Source organism: Rattus norvegicus, chromosome 7 (assembly GCF_021556685.1).
Source record: "Rattus norvegicus strain SHRSP/BbbUtx chromosome 7, alternate assembly SHRSP_T2T, whole genome shotgun sequence".
NCBI classification, from domain to species: Eukaryota; Metazoa; Chordata; class Mammalia; order Rodentia; family Muridae; genus Rattus; species Rattus norvegicus.
This window is the reverse complement of record NC_141540.1, coordinates 62,065,327-62,072,265: the sequence shown is the minus strand read 5'-3', so window position 1 is coordinate 62,072,265 and position 6,939 is coordinate 62,065,327. Positions and strand designations below refer to the sequence as shown.

General features: G+C 47.1%; 1 long non-coding RNA gene across 4 annotated transcripts in view; it reads right to left on the bottom strand.

Annotated features, from left to right (window-relative positions):
* LOC148004687 (uncharacterized) overlaps nt 1-5,962 on the bottom strand; it is a 40,168-nt gene extending 34,206 nt beyond the window's left edge. Inside the window, exons 1-3 of one of the 4 annotated variants that reach the window (XR_015625327.1) lie at nt 5,914-5,962; nt 3,737-3,876; nt 3,187-3,320 (exon numbers count right to left, since the gene is read on the bottom strand). This is a non-coding gene — a long non-coding RNA (uncharacterized LOC148004687). The other 3 variants (XR_015625328.1, XR_015625329.1, XR_015625330.1) reach the window with 3 other exon arrangements.
* Between the last annotated feature and the right edge of the window lie 977 nt (nt 5,963-6,939).

Here is a 6,939-nt window from a genome sequence, read left to right as displayed (position 1 = left end):
AAGCCTCTTGATTTCCAAATGACTCCCAGTGAGAAAGGCAGCCACAGAGGCATAGGTCCTGCCTTTGCCTTCCTAGGGCTGTTTAGACTTAAATTAACTGTTCTCATTGTGTTCCTAGTTTTTCATCGTTCCCTCTCCTACGGTCTGTAAAGATTGTCTTGCCCATAGGTTCGGGGAGGATGGGCTGGAAGCAGATGATAGTGGAGGTCGCACTTCATGGACACATAGCCAATTTTTTTCCTTCTTTTAACTATTCTTGCAGACTCAGAGTTACTGGTATGTCAGCCGTGTCCTTCCCAGGGTGTGTTAAGAGGACCCTTCCAGGGTTCTCCACAAAATGTCTTTCTGCTCGAAGCACTATGGGTTACTCATCTGTTTGTGTATCTGCTTCTCTGGTCACCGAGAACATTGAGGTCCCTTTAGTTTACCTCATCTAAACCAGCATTTCTCAAACTGCACTTAACGGTCCCTTTCGGGGGTCTAATGATCCTTTCACGGGGTCGCCTAAGACCATCTGAAAACACAGATGTTCATATTACAGTTATGAAGGAGCAACGAAAATAATGTCATGGCTGGGGGTCACCACAGCATGAGGAGCTCTATTAAAGGTTCGAAGCATCAGGAAGGTTGAGAGTTGCTGAGCTGAGTCCACAGGACCTGCTTACAACATAGCTGAATGTGACGGAGCCATGAGTGAGCTGGGGGGTCCAGCTCTCTGTGTCACACTTAGGGTTGCTTTCTCTCTCCTGTGTTTTATTTTGATATTTTAAGCATAAGCAGCACCAGAAAACATTCTCCTTATTTTAAAAAATGCAAGTAAAAATTTGGGATGAGCGACAAGAGTCCACATGCACCCCTCCTCCCCGCCAGTCTCCCGCAGAGGCAGCTGATGTCTGAGTCCAGTGTGTATTCTCTGAGATTCCACAACCTGGTATTGTCTCTCCTATCAGTGTCCGAGGTAATCAATGCCTGGTCATATCACCCACTGAGTTCTTTTTAATGATTACTCCGCTATGCAGAGAGACTAGGGGGAAGGGACTGGTATTGTTTTAAGTGGAAAATGGTGGGTTTTGAGGCATTACTTCACTCAGAATTTGTGGGCAAGCAAAAGAAGAGCCTTATGCCATGTAGCCAGAAGCAATGCCCAAGCTCCCCTTGTGTATCTGCTGTGGGGGGGACACACACAGCGAAGACCCCCTGCATTCCTCTCCCAGTCCCAGTGGGCCTGAAGCTCCAGAACTCCTGCTGCCCTGAAGGAGCCAGATGTCTCTGCCCACACTTGCTAGCAAACACCTTTCCCCTCTAGCAGCCTGCTCCTGTGACTTTACTGTCACTGTGCAGGTCGCTGTCCCAGTCACTGCTGCACCCTTACAGTGACAGGACATCACTAGGAAAGGCTCAACCTTGGGTTGCCAGTCTGGTGCCATTATGTCAAGAAATCAGCTAGCCATTACGCAGAAAGATACTTTTCGTGCCAGTGGCAACTGCGGAAGAAGCAGAGAGAAGTCACCTGCCTTAGTTATATTTGGGTCCCATGAAGCGGCTGAGAGAGGTGATGGGACAAGTTTGTTCTGGGCTGCAGCTACACTAGGAACAGTGACTTCAACAGCATCTCAGGACCTCTCCTGGGCACTAAACTTTATTGACAGAAACAATAAAATGACAGGTGCACTCTTCAACTGATGGCTCAACTTTATGGAGTCTGTCTTACAATAAAGAAGTTTGCAGTGTAGACACTGAGTTTCCCTCTGATAACCTCCACTCCTTACACACACACACACACACACAATCTTTCTCCTCCCTCCCTCTCCTTCCTCCCACCCTCCCCTCTCCCCCTCTCTCCCTCCCCTCTCTCCCTCCTCTCCTCCTCCCCTTCCTCTCCTCCTCCCCCTCCTCTTCTCCCTTTCCCTCCCCCTTCCCTCCCCTCTCCCCTCCCCCAGAGATTCTGACATGTAGCGTTTTTAATGCACAGTGACAACACAAGCTCGATTTCATGCAGTGCTGTTGATGATTTCCTACTGCCCTGTATTTACAATGATGAGCGTTTTCTGAACCCAAACTCAAAAGCACGACCTGAATAAGAAATTGGGAAGGTTTTTCTTGGTTTCACTGGTCTTGAGCTCAGTCCTTGGGCAGAGGTGAACCTTTGTTCTGAGTTTCTTTCGCTGTACTGTGCGCACCTTTGAGTCAGACCCACTTAGGAAGACGGCTGCCCCAATCTGGGTGTGGATCTTTCGCAAACCCTTGGCATCTCCCAATGGCTTGGAGACAAAGGCAGAATGCGATGAGACGGGAAGGGGGAAGGGCACATGGACAGGAGACTGAGAAAGCTATTATCTGGAATGAATTTCGTTAGCTATGTTCATGGGAGTGTGCTACATTAGTTTCTTCCCGCTGGAGGCACAGCAGCCTCCTGCTTCTCTATAGCACTGGGCTAGTTATATGCACTACAGCACTTCACACCTGAAAAGCCTTTTGTGTAGGTATTGTAATCTCTGTCTTTCATAGATTCAGAAAGCAATCTGTTTATTAAATTCTAACTCACACACTCCTCTAGAGAAGGCGCTCTCTCTCTCTCTCTCTCACACACACACACACACACACACACACACACACACAGAATGGAAACATGGAATCTGGGGACTTATGTGTGAGGCAAGCTCTCTACCACTGAGAGATATTCCTACTCTTTTCACCTTTTTATTTTATTGACTTAATGGATTTATTTTGAGACAGTGTTGCTAGGTCACCAAGGCTGACCTGAAACTCATTCTGTAGCTCAGGCAGGCCTGACACTTTCAATTCCCCCTGCCCCCACCTTCCAAGTAGCTAAGATTACAAGCCAGAACAATTGGTGGAGAGATGGCCCAGCGGTTAAGATCACTGTCTGCTCTTCCAGAGGACTTGAGTTCAATTCCCAGCAACCACATGGTGGCTCACAACCGTCTGTACTGGGATCTGATGCCCCTTTCTGTTCTTCTGGCCTTCAGGTACATACAGATAGAGCACTCATAAAACCGTACTATCAGGACAGTCAGGCCTGGCTTGGGGTGGGAGTGGGGTGTCTCCCTTTCTCAGGACACATGGAATTATACTCTGAGACCGAGCTGTGAGGCTCCTTAAGATACAACTATTGGGAAAGGGATGGCCTAGTTAATGGCTCCAGAGCAAACAGGTTCATCATACCTTTGGGAAGCTGGAGTTGCTGAGCTGGAAGATGAAGACAATCTGGTCTAAAGAGTCCTTCACAGTGTAAGGGAGAGTGCCATCAAGGAGCTTCGGGGGTCAGTGGATGGATATTCTGTCAGCTTTTGAGACCACTTGTGGGAGAAGTTTCAACAAGCAAAGAGAAAGCAAAACAAAGAACAGAAGGGGCCACTAGGTCAGAGACATACACAGACGCTGGACCTGGCTGCAGACATCCCGTGCAAACGGACCTGGACCTCTACAGCGCAAGCCCGCAGAGCCTCATCCCCATTGGCTGGGTAGGCACTTAGATCTTCATTTCCTGCTCTCTAGAAATCCCTTCCGGCCCCTCCTCCTTCTTCAGTTTCTGTCATAGAGCCAGCCTGAAAACAGGTTATAGGTGGTGGGTCAGGTTCCATGAAGGAGTTGTATTTATTCAAGAGCTAGGCCGCCCGCAGGCGACTGCGACTGCAAAGAAGGAAGCTGGGCTAAAGCAGGTTCCCACAAAAACAGGGAGGGGCTGGCTCACCTTGAACAATGCACTACTTACAATCAAGGCCAATTAGATGGGAGGGGGGTCCTCTGTGGCGCCAACTTCCGGTGGAAAAGGCCTCCGTTCCCTATGGAGGCCACATGTTCGCTCTGAGGGCTCCACTAGTCAGTCTGATAGGCAGAAAGGATCTTCATAAACTACAAACAGAAAAGTGCATCATGGGCCTTAAGTTGAGAGAGAGAGAGGAGAGAGAGAGAGGAGAGAGAGAGAGAGAGAGAGAGAGAGAGAGAGAGAGAGAGAGAGAGAGAGAGAGAGAGAATGGGTAACTTCCTTTCACCTTTACACTGAAGAAAGAAGCATTGTGATTGGCTGCTGGAGTGTCTGCTATTTCTTACCATGTCGTATCTAACATCTCTTCTTTCAAGCTTAAGTGGTTTTGTGATTTTTCTTCTCCCACCTACAGCAGTCACAGGTTGTTTGCCCTCCTACCTGGTCCTGCCCTGTTTTCATCTGTTAGCTAGAAGGGGTGCGTTTAGTTTGTCTTTCTAATACTCTCAAAGATCTTTTAGGGTGGGCAGGGGAGTTTATGCACACAGCTTTGGCCTTTCTCACCCTCGGCCCTCATTCCTACACTGCGGGCATTTTTCTGAAACCTACATCCCCTTGTGAAGCTAGCTTTCATTTCCACAACGCTCACAGCAGGAGGCTGCCCAGTACTTAGAAGTCATCTCTCACCCAAGGTGTGAACTGAAGGAGCTGACTTGAGAGCAGCCCTTGCTCAAGTGAGTGTGGGTGCCCCCTTACTCCCCTCCAGCAAGTCAGGTGCTCCACACCAAAAGGAGAAGCAGCTAGGGCTGTGAGAAAGTGGTGAGAGAAACTGAGCTGCAACCCCGCAATCCCAAACTGCTTATGAGGTGCACTCTTGGAGAGACAAAGCCACAAGGATCCTGTGAGCCTTCACACCTCAGAAAGCAGTTCCGTGTCTGTATTCTAACTGAAAAATCTAGCTAAGCCGGGTTGGGGAGGGTAAACTGACTCAGGGAAGCCCTTGGTGGTAGAGAAGAAACAGAAATAGAAAATGTCTGTGGATCTTCCACATTTAAGAATTGCAAGCTCACATGAAACTCAAGAAGGATGACCAAAATGCGGATTCTTCACTCCTTCTTTAAAAGGGGAACAAGAATACCCTTGGGAGGGAATAGGGAGGCAAAGTTTAGAACAGAGGCAGAAGGAACACCCATTCAGAGCCTGCCCTACATGTGGCCCATACTTATACAGCCACCAAACTAGATAAGATGGATGAAGCAAAGAAGTGCAGGCCGACAGGAACCGGATGTAGATCTCTCCTGAGAGACATACCCAGAATACAGCAAATACAGAGGCGAATGCCAGCAGCAAACTACTGAACTGAGAACGGAACCCCCTTGAAGGAATCAGAGAAAGGACTGGAAGAGCTTGAAGGAGCTCGAGACCCCTTATGAACAACAATGCCTACCAACCAGAGCTTCCAGGGACTAAGCCACTACCCAAAGACTATATACATGGACTGACCCTGGGCTCCAACCTCATAGGTAGCAATGAATATCCTAGTAAGAGCACCAGTGGACGGGGAAGCCCTGGGTCCTGCCAAGACTGAACCCCCAGTGAATGTGATTGTTGGGGGGAGGTCGGTAATGGGGGGAGGATGGGGAGGGGAACACCCATAAAGAAGGGGAGGGGGAGGGGGATGTTGGCCTGGAAACCGGGAAGGAGAATAACAATCGAAATGTAAATAAGAAATACTCAAGTTAATAAAGATGGAGAAAAAAGAAAAAAAGAATTGCAAGCTCAGCAAGATGATAACTTGCACAGGAGATGCAGGAGGAAGTTGAGGTTTACAGCTGTACCGTGCACGCCACATATGCCGGAAGTCGCTTATACCAAGGACCGGCAAGATAGAAACATGAGTTGGAAAAGGCTGTTAGCAAAAGTCAACAGGAGATGAGATGGACTGGGGTTATCTGATGGGAATTTAAATCAGCCATCAGGAAATCGCTTTAGCAGGCCATTACGAGCACACTAAAAAACAAATGGAAAATAGAAAGTTTGAGAGAAGAAAGAAAAAGGAAGAGGAAGCAGAAGAAGAGGAAGAAGGGGAATCTTAGAACTGAAAAGGTGGAAAAAATAAACCCCTTCAATTAAAAATGTGGAAATGAGACAACTTTCATAAGAACAAAATACAAATGGCCACTTACGTGGAAATGCACCCAGCATTACTAAAGATGATCAAATCACAGTCACAAGGAAATGTCACATCGCCTTAGTGGGAGTGGTCACCTCCAAGGCACAGGAAAGAATCAGCATTTTGTGGGTGGAGAAGGGAGGAATCTCACACAGTGTTAGTGGAAATTAACAAGTCCTATCCTGACACTGAGTGTCCCATTACCCAGGGCACATCTAAAGAACTGATAATAACGAGTGAATGAGAAATCCGCTTACTGCGGCTCTATTCACAGTCCCCTGGACATGGACTCAACCTAAGCATCCACCAGGAAACGGACAAAGGGACAAATGTCATATACAGATGGAGTATTGTTATTTAATCTAGAGTAAGATGCTACTGTGAAGACCTGGAGGTCATTCAGCGAACTAGGTTGGTAATAGAAAAATGAATATTTTCACTTAAACATGGATGCTGAAGAGCTGATCTTATAAAAGCAAAAGCTAGAAAAGTGGTTACCAAAGCCTGGGCAGGTGGGGTGGCACTGGAAAGGACAGAGGATTATTAACTGGTACTGGGTGAGCCTGAGGAGAGTCAGTATCCGATGTTCTATAGCACATTATGAGTTCTATAGGATAACCATAGTAACAGCAACTCATTAAATATTTCAAAATAATAACATTCCCAGCACAAAGGTAAACCAAATTTGAGGTGATGGTTCTGCCGCTTGTCCAGACCTGATCGTTATCTGTTGTATGGATGTATTGAAATACTATACTGTACCCCATTGGTACATGGAATCACGACATGCTTCAAATCCATTTTAAATCCTTACTGGGTGTAATCAATAATTGAATGAATAAAACATAGGAAGATGCTAGAGAACTTGAGACTGAAGAAACAGAAGTTGCCTAACCTGAAAGACAGGAGCCTTAGCAATCTGGATACAAAGTAGTGGATTTAGCTTTTGTACAGTGGACTTCCTCAGGCAGAGGGGAAACAGTGTCGTGAAGGAAAGGTATTCAAATAAGTAATGCCAAAAACTCGCCTAAAATGGAGG